The following is a 12,325-nucleotide window of genomic DNA, read 5'->3' as shown; positions in this document are numbered from 1 at the left end:
CAGCTTTTACGATCGTTGATGTTGGTACACTGAATCATCTTTTGAGTCATGTACGCGAAAACGATGAACACATTCACGTGGTACTTTCGTCGACTGTGGGTGTATAATAATTTTACTTGTACGTGGCCCCATCGAAACCCATTGTTACACAAAAAGAAAGAACATTGTTAACGTCTAGATTCGCCTCGGACGATAACCACGTCGCAGCACATATGTTCTCGGGTTGCAAACCCTTGAAATATTTCCGATAGTCATTTGTAAGTTGTTCACAGGGCGATAATTATTCCAAATCAATTTTTTAATCGGCGAATGACTCGAGTTAGATTTTTCTAATTGGTCTATATTTATACTATCGAAGTCGGGTCAGTTATCTTATTATTGATTATAGTCTGATAATCAATTTGCAAAATTCTTAGGTTTTGGAAAGTATAATCAACAGACGAAACTCGATCGTAAATCCGACTTGGCGATTTCTTTGAACGAAAATTTTTACCAGTTTGACGTTTAGTCTCGATGAAAATTTGAGAAATTTTTCAGTAAAATGGCGTCGTCCCTATTAATTCATATTTTAGCGAATTGAAAATTTCATTTATAATTCCGTACCGTAAAGTCTTACGGTACGAAGAATATATAACCTCTTTCAGATCGTAGTCGAGAGTGATAAGACGGATACATAAAATTCAATTTATGAATAATATAAATTTCGTACGATACAAGTCCGAATTTAATGTCCAAAAATATTAAAAATATTGTAAGTTCGAACCTAATTTCCCTCAGAAAAAGAAATGTCGGGAAATTCTTAAGAAATATATAATCACCGACATTGCGTCGCAAATTCTGAAAAATATCTCCGTTGAAGTGTTCTCGTGCAGATCGTGCAGCGATGATCGTTCGAAACGGATCTCTCAGCCAATATGATCCAATAAGCTAGACCTTCTTCCCGTTGCAAACACTGTACACGAAGATGAACGAAATATTGTTATTTCTGTTCGTCTAACGAACCCTCATTCACTACTTGAAGGGCTTACTGATGACACGTAGATTCAATCGTGCTGCATAAATCCTTGCTCGGCAAAATAGCAATCGACGCGTTTCACTCTCCGTGCGTCTGGGATTTGCAGGAGTGAATTTATCGTTCGGTTTCAGGTCCAGGCTCGCACGGTAACGTTAGTTAATTGTTTCATTAACATTCCGCGTAAACTGCATTCCTGTGCATGTTTAACCGTACGCGTTTAACGCTCGATCGGCATGCATTATACGCGCGAGAAATCGAGTTTACATACGAGCCGCATAGTTCCTTTTAACGGCACGTCACCACTGAACAATGCGGGAGTATGAGCCAAATTTTAAGGACGAAAGGATACGGTATACTTAAGACGTTGATACGTACATATCTATCGAGCGATAATTTCCGTAGCAGCGTTCCAAGTATCGTAAAACATGGAATATTTCGGTACCAGCTTTCTAAATATCTCCATAAATCGAAATATTTATTATCGATCGACCTAACTTTTAGTTCCTCTTGAGAGAGTAACGACAATTAGATAACGATAACTCTTGTAAATTTATTACCTTCAAAACTGGATAGTATCTTAATATCCGTAAATACACTGAACCGACAAACCGTGAATATATATCGTTCGATATTAACGAAAATCGTTACGGATAATAGTAATATACGATACGAGAAATATAGTTGCATTAGTTCTAATAAGTAGGCTTATCCCGTCGTGTAACTCGCATCGTTGAGGAAATTAGTACTATTTGTTTACAATTTTCTTTCTAAATTGCCTTTTTGGAGTGACTTGAAACACCAAAGAAACCATCTACTTGTACAAACTCGTACTCCAGTACCGTTACAAAGCGGAAATACTTCTTTGAAAAATAATCTGTTCTATTCTTATAATTGCGAACAAATTCTCGAACAACCATTTCGAACCGATCAATCTTTCTGTTTCATCGTCGAGTATTCAAAGAGGTGAAAGACCGAAAATGGTTGTTCCTCTGCCTCGTTTCGAATGTAATACCACCGGATCTGGTACCGGTATCAGGGTTAAGTCTCTCGGCGATAACTATTTTAATAGTTGCACTCGTTGACCTATAAATATTTACGTTCTGTTCCGAGCAGTGGTGCATATTGTTCCACGCGAGTCGGCGGAGAGATTAACCGAAAGCATCCATTCGCTGGCGTCGAGCCGGTACGAGCATCGTTTACGTTTACAGCGGGTATCGGCCGTAATTACGTATTGTTTAGCATAAGTCCGGGAGATTCACGGGGAGATCCATTTCTTGCATGGCTGGTCCAGCTGTTGGAAAATTCCATTGAAGAAGAGAGAGCACGACGGGGGTAGTAGAGGGGCCACGCATCGCGAAGCAGGCCGGTTCACAAAGAACCGGTGGCAGTGGTTGGCAGGAGAGACTGCTGAATGGCCCCGAAAATAAGATAAACGAAAGTAACGGAGGGGGTTGGGTAGGTGGAAGGGACTCGCCAGGTGAACAGAAGTTTCAGGTAGGAGAATGACCGGGGGCAGATGGTTCGTGGGATGAGAGACTGGTTCGACCCGTGTCCAGCATGGCATTCACAGATTTTTGGTAACTCGACTGGATACGAGGATGGGCCTCGTTCCGGAGGATGTTCCATTTTTTCCTTAATAATAGGAGCGGCTTCTTCTTACCCTTAATACCACCATGGGCCAACTCGTTTCTGCGTACGTGACGAAGATCCTAAGCAGGGAACCTAAGCTCGAAGAATGCCACGAATCGGACGGATGTACACTCCGGGATAACTGTTTCGCTTTATCCGGGGAAAGGACGTGGAGGATGGCGAGATTCGATCGTTTTGCAACAAGATATAGTACCTCGTCATCGATCTCTGTCCGCTATGAATAAATTCGGTTCTCTGCAAAAATCACGGGAGTAGAGTGTATACGTTTACATGGTTCGTTCGAGTGTATGCGTTTCTCGTCTGTGAAAATTAACATCGGTTAGATTTTCGCGTTCGGTTCGCAATTGCAGTTTCTTCCTCCGTTTCTGGATTTCGCGATAGAGGGGGAAATAATTTTGTAATTCCTTGAACCGATTGTATCGCGTGGAGAAACACTTCGATGAAATCGATGGTCCGCCCGACATGGGCGATGATCAACATCTACTATCGTGACGATGTATCAGAACCGTAGGAAATGGAAAGATTCACGCGATATGGAAAGAAGAGTACCGAAGACATATTGTAGGTGACCTCGACACGTATTATGCACGATCTTTCGATCTCTCGATCTCGATCATTTAGATTTCTTGCGATGCTATCGTGTAAATCACAATTACGATATCTACGATATTCTTTTTTTAGCTCGGGAAAGTTGTAAAATTAACGTCGATGGTTGAATTTTACGTTCAGGGGCCACCGTTTCGTCATTAGCTCTCGTGTTTTATTTACAGTGGTTCTTTACCACGATCTAATAGAGACGAAGTGTTAGATAATCGAGATGACTGGAAAATCGAGGAATTTTTCTCTTAGGACAAGTTAGGCAAGTACAATACACAAGTCAGCTACATATTTACGTATAAGGAGAGAACAATTACAATTTTCGCTTATTTACATATAAGGAGAGAAAAATTACAATTTTCGGTTATTTACGTATTGCTTGTTCACTGTCGCAGTGACGCAGCTTAAAAAATTGCAATTTTCGATACACGGGTATACATTTTTCAAGTCGTGTCGTTATCGAGGTGTTCTCTGCGCTTCACGGTCTGTAGTTTATACGGTGGCACGTAGTCTCTATCGTAATTTCCGTTTCTCTCGATTCGCAATAACCCGACGACGATCCCCGTACACGCGTCGACGTTCTTTTTGTACATTTTACAGCACACGGTTTTAAGGGATCAGTTTATTCTCGGTCAGCAACGGTTGAAAAATTCGATAACGTGTCCTAGCTCGGAAAAACCAGACGCGTTCGATCGCGCGCGCGTTTCGCTTGGACGTTATCGGCGCGAATAGTATCACACGCTCAGGGTTGCGCGGCGCGTAGGAAAAAAAGTTAGTCATCCGCGGTTCGTCATTATGCGCGCGACCGCGCGTTAATGCACCGATTGCAATGCGGTCGTGGCGGTAAACGCGTCGCGTACGCGTTTTAATTACCGTGCTCGAAGTTTATTTTTTTCTTTTCTTTTTTTTTCTCTCTTCTTCTCTCATTTTCTCTCTCTCTCTCTTTCTCGGTTTCTTCTTTCCTTTTTCGTTACTCGAACGGAAGGCGAACAATATATCGATCGTAGTTTCCAACGCAGGCCGTGAAACACGCGATGCGTTACGCAACGCGTCGCTGGGAATCGCAAGGATTGTCGTGTTTCCACTTGAATTACTCCGTATCTCCTCTCTCGGTGCGTGACAGAATCGAAAGCGAAGAATTAATGCAAATTCCACGCGCAAACGTGATATGACACTTCGATGTAGTCGCGCAGTCGTTTCCTGATCGTCGGGACAATTATTCTCGGATTCCTGGCCGCGACGTGCACGCAACAGGTGTAATTTCATAATTCAGGAGGATCCGTTCTGTGTTTCGTTGACTGGAAGGAACGATCGTTTTTCGTTTGGTCGGAGCGTATTGTATATTTTTGTACGCGATACCTATGGGACGTTAACGGTACAGATAGGTCACTCCTCTTGGCTTCTTTTATCGGTTCAGTGTCGATAATACCGGTCATGTTTCCAACCGTGATCGTAACATGCTTTCGACACGCGTCCGTTCGTTTGACCCGATTTTTAACCAGCAACAACGTAACATATTTCTTGAAATTTTCTTTCTCGATTCCTTTTTAAATCTCTTCGATATTTCGACCGATAGGTACGAATGTTCATTATATTCTCTTTGAAATATACGAAAGTGACTTTCGGCTTTTAAATCAACGAACCGTTCCAATACTCAGACGCGTTTCTCTGTTCACCGTGTCGATTCGTTTTTCGCGTTCTCGATTCCCGATCCATTTGTTTTTCTATTTCTCGTTATCCAATTTGTTTCCAAAGGGGGTTGAAAGCAACGGTCGAAACGCAGTATCCACGTTTACGAGCGAATGAATTTCAAAAGTAATTGGACTCTTGCTGTCCAAATACAGATAACACCACCCCGTACTATTATCGTTTGATATTACAGAGCCGAAAAAGTGAGGACCATTTTCGTAATTGAATTTTTATCGTACGTCCCTAAGTGTATTTGCAATCCGTTACGATTAACGATAAGCGAATGTAATTCAGTTTCAAGGGAGTATTGGAATAGCAAACTATAAATACGTTGCTCATTAGGTCATATCTTGCGAAGGTTTGAGACGTTCGAGCTCAAGGATTTTTCGAATAGTTTGGCCGTGATGTTCGCGCGACGTCTTAATTTATTTGGATATTCGCTGGTGCAATTACTAATTTATTTACCTTTCGAAGGTTTTCCTGCGTGACGTATATTGTCGTGAACCACGAGATACGTTACATAATTCCGTGTACACGTATCTGTACGCACGGAAAGTCGCAAAAAATTCAAAATATTCAACCTCGTGATAATTTTCATGCACGTGATATTCCGTCGAAAATTTTTTCGGTATTTCGCATTTATTTCTATTTTTCTCTCGGGAACGAGTTTAACAAATACTGTTGCTCCGGAATATCTTTCATATTACTTCATCGGCTCGCAGCACCGAGAATTTAAAATATTTGTCAAGAGAACAATTTTTTTTTTTTCGTTACATCGGTTCTGCCGCGTTCTCAAGAGATCGAGCAACACTTCGAAAAGTATTAACTCAATTACGTAGCAACAGCATTTCGACGACTAATTTCAAGAAATAAATACTTCGTACTACCGCGTTCCTAACAGAATACTTCAATACCGGGGAATACTTCAAAAAGTATACTTTTCGTATTAATTTACTCATGCAACAACAATACTTGGATTAATTCCAAGAAATAAATACTCCGGTTTGCGAATACACTTTGTACGTTTAAAAGCAACTTGTATAATTTCCGTTCGTAAAATCCACGCATTAACCAACGGGACGGTATAACGGAAGTTTATCAGGATTCTCGTATTTTTCATATTATAGAAGATTTTCACGTAGAGTTTCACGATCGAGCGTGCACAAGAGGAAGAATTATGTCGGTCACGCGTGTTCTTTAAATCTTAAAGCTCCCGACTTAATCGCGTGGTTTAAATACACGATCATCGGAAATTAACGAGGCCAACGGCGTGCGTGTAAGTAGCCCACGGATACTTATCAAAGGTTACGTCACGTGCATCCCGGTTTATCCGAGTAATTAACTAATTGAGCTTCATTGCCGGTGGTGGAGGCGGGGTGCCGCATTAGGAGGTCAGCCCGCATGAGAAAACTGCTTTCGGCCCGTTCGTCCACCTTTTGAGGAAGAGATCTTCAAAGTTTCTCAGAATTTCCCGGGAAGACCGATGTTGGTAGTAATAATCGGTATACCTGCATCGCCCACTCGTGCCCGGCGAGAGAAACGCGATACCTTCGACGCCAGATTGTCGTACCTTTTTTTCCCGCTGGAAAAGGTTTCGTGATTTCAGCTGGCAGAGCACGCCGCGGACATGTTTCCCAGCGAGGAATTCTTCGCTAGCACCGCGACGCTCGTCCATTGTTTGATCGAAGTTTTAATTTTCATGCACAGTATATCTTGCGGAATTGTACCTACCGACTCGACCGTACACGGTGTGTCCGAGTTTCTATTTATTTTCGACCGGGGAATTTATATGGAATTTAATCGAATAATTGAGAATAGTTCGACCATTCGTCATTGGAACGAGTGTAGAGTTTTCAAGTTTCTTTTTTCACAAAGAATTTACGTGGAACTTGTTTCGTAGATCGATGAAACGATTTTATCGAATAATTAAAAATAGTTCGACCATTCGTCATCAGATTGTAGAGTTTTCAAGTTTCTAATTATTTTTGACAGAGAATTTACACGGAACTTGTTTCGTAAATCGATGGAACGGTTTTATCGAATAATTAAAAGTAATTCGACGCGACTATCATCGAAGTGAATGTGGGATGTCAAAGTTTGTATTTATTATTGATACGAAAATTACATCGAAAACGATTTTATAAAGTAATTAAGAGCAGTTGAACGCGACCACTGACAGTACTCTTGCACAGCTAAAGATGTTCAGAATTTACAAACACATTTTGGAGCATTCGCAGGGTTATGTTATCCGCAGCAGTTTTCTTTTCTTTCACTCGAGTTTTCCGTGCTCGTAATCTTCGCCCGATAGACACGAGATTTGATAAAGTTCCGTGCAAAGAAATTTAAAGGAGTACAATCTCGTTGGTTATCTTGTCTTGTTTGTTCTGTCAGCGAACTTCTCTCCGATTCTGGAAAACAATCAATAAAATATCAATCATTTTGTCGAAACAGACACCCTGTACAATACGTGGATTGCCCTGACCAACTCGTAAAATTTCTACGGGACCGAAATTCTTTTTATCGGCAACTTGGAAAATGTACAGGTTGAAATATCGACGTGCACGTATCGAATAACTTGTACGAACGATTGTTGCATACCAAAATTGTACAATTTCAAGGGAGTAATTGAAAATCTTGGAAATTCTTTTGCCAAGAGGAAAACCACACACGCTACGTAATTTTCCTCACGGAACTGTGCAATTTTTGTACGCAACGATTGTTCGTGCAACAAGCGAATTACCAGTCATTCGAGGTGAACGCGTTAAGTGCCTCGAGTCTGCATAATTCGAGATCGATAATGCTGTTTATTTTTTTTCACGTGCACCGAATACGCGAATTCCATCGGAATTACCGTTATTTTGCATCCGGTTTTGAGGATCAATTTTTGCGACTCCGTGGAGAATGTCTGCGTCACTCGTACGTGACCGAGGTAGCGTAACAATGTGTTAAAAGAATTCATAAAAAGAATATCGTTCTCGTGGACACGAGCCCGCAAAACCGTACGTTTCTGACACACAACCGCTTAATTGCTGCACGAATCACGTCGAGCAGTTTTGTAACAGAGGCAAGAAATATGACTACGGTGGAAAAAAATTCTACAGGAATCGTAGGAACGTACTGACAATGCACGCAATGCAATTAGAAATCAGTTGGGTGTGTTCAAACGTGTTAAGTGATGCGGTGACTCGAAGTAGCTGCGTCTAAGGAACAAAAGGTTCGTGAACTCGTGTTTACAAGAACTTTCTTTTTACTTCGTTGGTGCGGAATGTACCTGTAAATTCTGCGACATCGTTTCCACAACGTACACGGTTAATGGACGGTAATGGATTAATTTCCGACTTGATGAGTACGCGTTTTCGTATTTTCCACGGTGCATCCTTAAACGAATTACCAATTACGATTTCTTTCTTTTTTTTTTTTTTTTAAGTTTCGAAAGATCAAACAGGATTACCAGCGAAAGGAGCTACCGCGCGGATTTAAATACAGATTAAAACGATCAAAAGGGATTGAAAGTTTCTGCAAAATTAAATTTATCGCGAATAACGGATTCAAAGGTAAAGCGAAGAGATCAGAAGGGATTGAAAGTTACTAAAAAATTAAATTCGTAACGAATAACGGATTTAAGGACGGATTAATGCGATCAGGACTGATTAAAAGTTTCTGAAAAAACCAAGTCTGCAACGAATAACGGATTCGAAGATAAAGTAAAGGGGATCAAAAGTGGTCGAAAGTGTCGGAAAAATTAAGTTTGCAGCGAATAACGTTACGTCGGAAAGATGAGACCGGGATTTCGAATAGACGTAACCGTCAAGTTTACAGGAAGTTTCTAAAAAATAAAATGAAACTCGACGTAGATCGTTTCTTTGTAGCTGTTTCTACGTGTAATCGTTTCTTGTCAATACCAGAAATCGGTTATCGAATGGATTTCCTGCGGAAAACTCCGTGAAGAGAAAGCTCCGTTCAGTAGGTTTATTACGGACTGGTGTAGCGTAAATTGCAGAACAAACGTTTAACATATCTCTCTGTATACTCTTATATTTGTCCGGTGACGCGCTACTACTACGAATAAAAATAAAACTAGAGTTTATTACGTACGTTTGTTCGACAGGAATATCCAATAGATTCCAAATATAAATCCACGTAAACGACCACAGCGATATATTTCAAAGTTTACGTATTTCGCATAGATATTTCTTACATCGCGTCGGTAAATTTTCATTTTCTAATTTACAAATAATACGTCGACCTTCCCGTTTTGTTTTTCAAAGATTAGAATTCGTGTTCTTTACGTTGCACAACATTTTTGTTTCCCAATGTTCAAACAACGACTCGTTCTTTTCCTTTAAAATTAAGCGCATAACGCTGATCAAAAATTCGAAGCACGTTTTGATTTGTAAAACAAACGAACGGTCGCGAACGTTTTACCGAAAATATCGTCACGTATTTCGACACTTATCATCGTGACTTTTTAACAATTTCGGCAAACTTCTTCGAAGAAGTGAAAATCAGTTCACGAAACACTGTCGAAGTTTAAAAAACTGCATAATCGATCGTCAGAAGAGACGTGTTCGGTGAAACGATCAATACTTCGTATTTTCGAATATTTACTGTACGCAATTTTTATTTAATATTGTGCGATGACCTTTCATACTTTCGTACGAAAGAGTAAAATTTTCAACGAAACAAGATACGCTTACGAAAGAGCGATTTTACAAAATCGAAGCTACGAACTTTTAAACAGTAGTGTATATTCTTTGTTTTGCGTAACATTTTCTTTTTCAAATGTCCAAATAATGCATCTACCGTCTGGTTGTTTTTTTTCTGAAATTAGACGGATATTCGTTAGATTGCTCAACAATTTCGTTTCCTAATGCCCTAATAATGCACCGACTGTCTCGTTGTTTTTTTTCTAAAATTAGACGAATATTCTTCACGTTGCGCAACAAAATCGTCACGAACGTTGGTTTCCATACATGCGTTCGTGCGAGGCATTGCCACGCTTTTTTTTCCAGCTCGTGAATAGAACACGATAACACCGTTCTTGTAACTACATATTTACATAAGAATCTTATCTCTCCGCTCGTTAAACGCGTTCTTAAGTACGCTGAGGTTCAGCGGCAAAATTAGCGAATGATTAATCCACGATTACGCGTTCAAAGCGACTGGTCTCGATTCGCCGAAAGAAATTAACGACTGAAAAACTTGTAAAGAACGTCTTGTTTCAAAACGAGATAACCGGATGAATCTTTTCCCGATTATTGGCCTTGACTTGTTGCCCAAATCGTTCAGATAATACGGGTCTTGTAAAATTCATTTCATCCTTTCGTAGATAAAACAATTTTATTCATTTTATTCCGTATGTGTAATATCAACCGGGCGGTGTGCCCTTGTCCTAATTGCATCTGGAATTTTTGTTTTCACTTTCCGTAAATTCAATTTCGCGATCTACACCCGTAAACGTTGCTCAATTCGCGCGTATTCAAGGCTGCCCTGTGGAATATTTTTCGAATTCGTTTCGTAATTTCTTTCTCAAAATCAACGTTCACTTCCAACGGATACCTACCGCGAGATATAATTTTCCAATTAAAATTCCTTTCATCGATCACCTTCGAAGTGTACACCTTTTGTACACGTTTCTGGTATCATCGTCGAAGAAACGTCCAATTAAAATCGCGTCCGGCTCGCAGCTTCAATTTTCCATTAAATCGTTTTTAATCTCCGTTTCGGATGCACGAGTAACCGAATACCCCTCGTATGCATCGCGTTCCGTATTCTCCGTGTCCATTAAGAGCATTGCGGCGGTGATGTCGTTTATCGGGATAATACTCGATCGTTAGTTTTATTTTCGTATTATTTACGATGCAATTGCTCGACGATCGCCGCGTAACCGCGGCGGAGCGCGCGTTTTCAGGAACGCGATTACTTCGTCGAGCCACTTTGACGGATGTCGATGATCTCGCGTTTATTCCGAGCAGGAGCGTGTCCGTGGCGCAGCACGAGACACGATTTCGGGTGTTCCCAATTCGTATTTAGGGCGAGCGGTGGGTCCCGTGGCTCGTAATTCTTCGTCTCGATCCGAGATCTAGAAGGAGAGAGGAGGAAGAAGAAGAAGAAGACGAAGAAGAAGAAGGCCTTCTTCCAATCCTTTCTTTTTATTTATCGCTGAATGCCACGCCAGCTCCGGCGCTTACGAGCTCGAAATTTGAACAGATGCGCGTGGAACTCGCACGGACGATCGTCGTATCGACGGAACACGATGTAAAATCACAATTACAGTGTACGAAGAACGACAATCGTCGTATCGACGGAACACGGTGTACAATTGTAAAATTACAGTGCACGAAGAACGACAATCGTCGTATCGACGGAACACGATGTACAATTGTAAAATTACAGTGCACGAAGAACGACAATCGTCGTATCGACGGAACACGATGTAAAATTGTAAAATTACAGTGCACGAAGAACGACAATCGTCGTATCGAAGGAACACGATGTAAAATTGTAAAGTTACGATTACAGTACACGAAGAACCCACGTAAAGTTTCGAAGCATCACGAAGAACGCGCGTAGAGTTTCGAATCGACTTGAAGAGAATCGCGAGGCTCGCCCTTATTATTTTTAAGCAGATTCGTCGAAAATCGTGAAGGGAGAAGGAGAACCGATCACCGTTAACGTCCTGTCCGGTTGTTGTCCTGGAATTTTAATAGGCTGGACCCGTTGAAAAGACCTCCGACAGAAGATTTACGGATATCGTTTTATATCGCGAGGAACAAGAAGATGGCGCTTAGAGAGGAAAATGGATCGTTGATAGTTGTCCTCGAGACTCGACGGATTCGCGGTATCATTTAGATCCAACGAGATCGAACGACGATATTCCATTTTGATCATTTAATTCATCCGCCTTCAATGGCGCCGTTTGAACGATACGACAAACAAAATGCTTTTTACAACAGATTGAAGCCACAATGGAACCGTGGTGTTCTTATTGCGAAAGTGTGCACAGAAATTCCGATATTTTCTTTTTCTTATCGCTTCTCGTACGGATCGACGGATTCTTACTTGTCATAATTACGAATTCACGTGGCCACGTTTCGGTTGAACGACTCTCGAGAAACGAAGAGTGATGTTCGATAGCTCGTTTGCATACAAGGTACCGCGCGGTTGCATTACGAGACCGTTCTCGAATTGTTTAAATTATACGTTACTGCTAGAAATCCAAGAGACGTTTTACTATACCTGGAGTTAGTCGCCTAGCTGGTTCTGCGCGGTAAATTTAATTGTATCAACGGAACGAATAAGCTCGCTAACCGGTACATCGATTTTATGGATCTTGTAGGTACATTGGTGATGATTATTACTGATTTAGTTCTC

General features: G+C 41.0%; 1 protein-coding gene across 1 annotated transcript in view; it reads left to right on the top strand.

Moving 5' to 3' along the window:
- LOC143151215 (protein amalgam) overlaps nt 1-12,325 on the top strand; it is an 86,887-nt gene that overhangs the window by 1,058 nt on the left and 73,504 nt on the right. The window lies entirely within an intron of this gene.

Source organism: Ptiloglossa arizonensis, chromosome 9 (assembly GCF_051014685.1).
Source record: "Ptiloglossa arizonensis isolate GNS036 chromosome 9, iyPtiAriz1_principal, whole genome shotgun sequence".
Taxonomy (NCBI): domain Eukaryota; kingdom Metazoa; phylum Arthropoda; class Insecta; order Hymenoptera; family Colletidae; genus Ptiloglossa; species Ptiloglossa arizonensis.
This window is presented reverse-complemented; position numbering and strand designations above follow the sequence as displayed.